Here is a 410-nt window from a genome sequence, read left to right as displayed (position 1 = left end):
TGTGAGCACCATCCAGACATGCGGGCGTCAGGAGGAAAAGACGAACACAGAAGGTGTTGATGTTTTGTATGTAGCTTCAAAAGAAAGCATTGTTGTCTATAACTTTGTAAATAGGGATTGCCCTTTGTGTTTAGCAAATAAATATCGAGCCCACATTGGGCTGGCAGACGCTTTCCACCAAAGGGTCTCCGTATGATGCCTGCTGTACCTTGTTGTGTCGAATAAAGAAGCTGCTTTGTATCTACCAGTAACTCTGTCTCTCTGGTGATTTCATCCACGCCACAACAGAACCATTGTTGGTAGAATCTCAGGTGGTGAGGAGAGGGCGAGATATGCCAACTAGTGGAGTGGTGTCACAGCAACAACCTGGCACTCAACGTCAGTGAGACGAAAGAGCTGATTGTGGACTT

This window comes from Mobula birostris, unplaced genomic scaffold (assembly GCF_030028105.1).
Source record: "Mobula birostris isolate sMobBir1 unplaced genomic scaffold, sMobBir1.hap1 scaffold_675, whole genome shotgun sequence".
NCBI lineage: Eukaryota > Metazoa > Chordata > Chondrichthyes > Myliobatiformes > Myliobatidae > Mobula > Mobula birostris.
The sequence above is the reverse complement of the archived record's forward strand: the minus strand, read 5'-3'. Positions refer to the sequence as shown.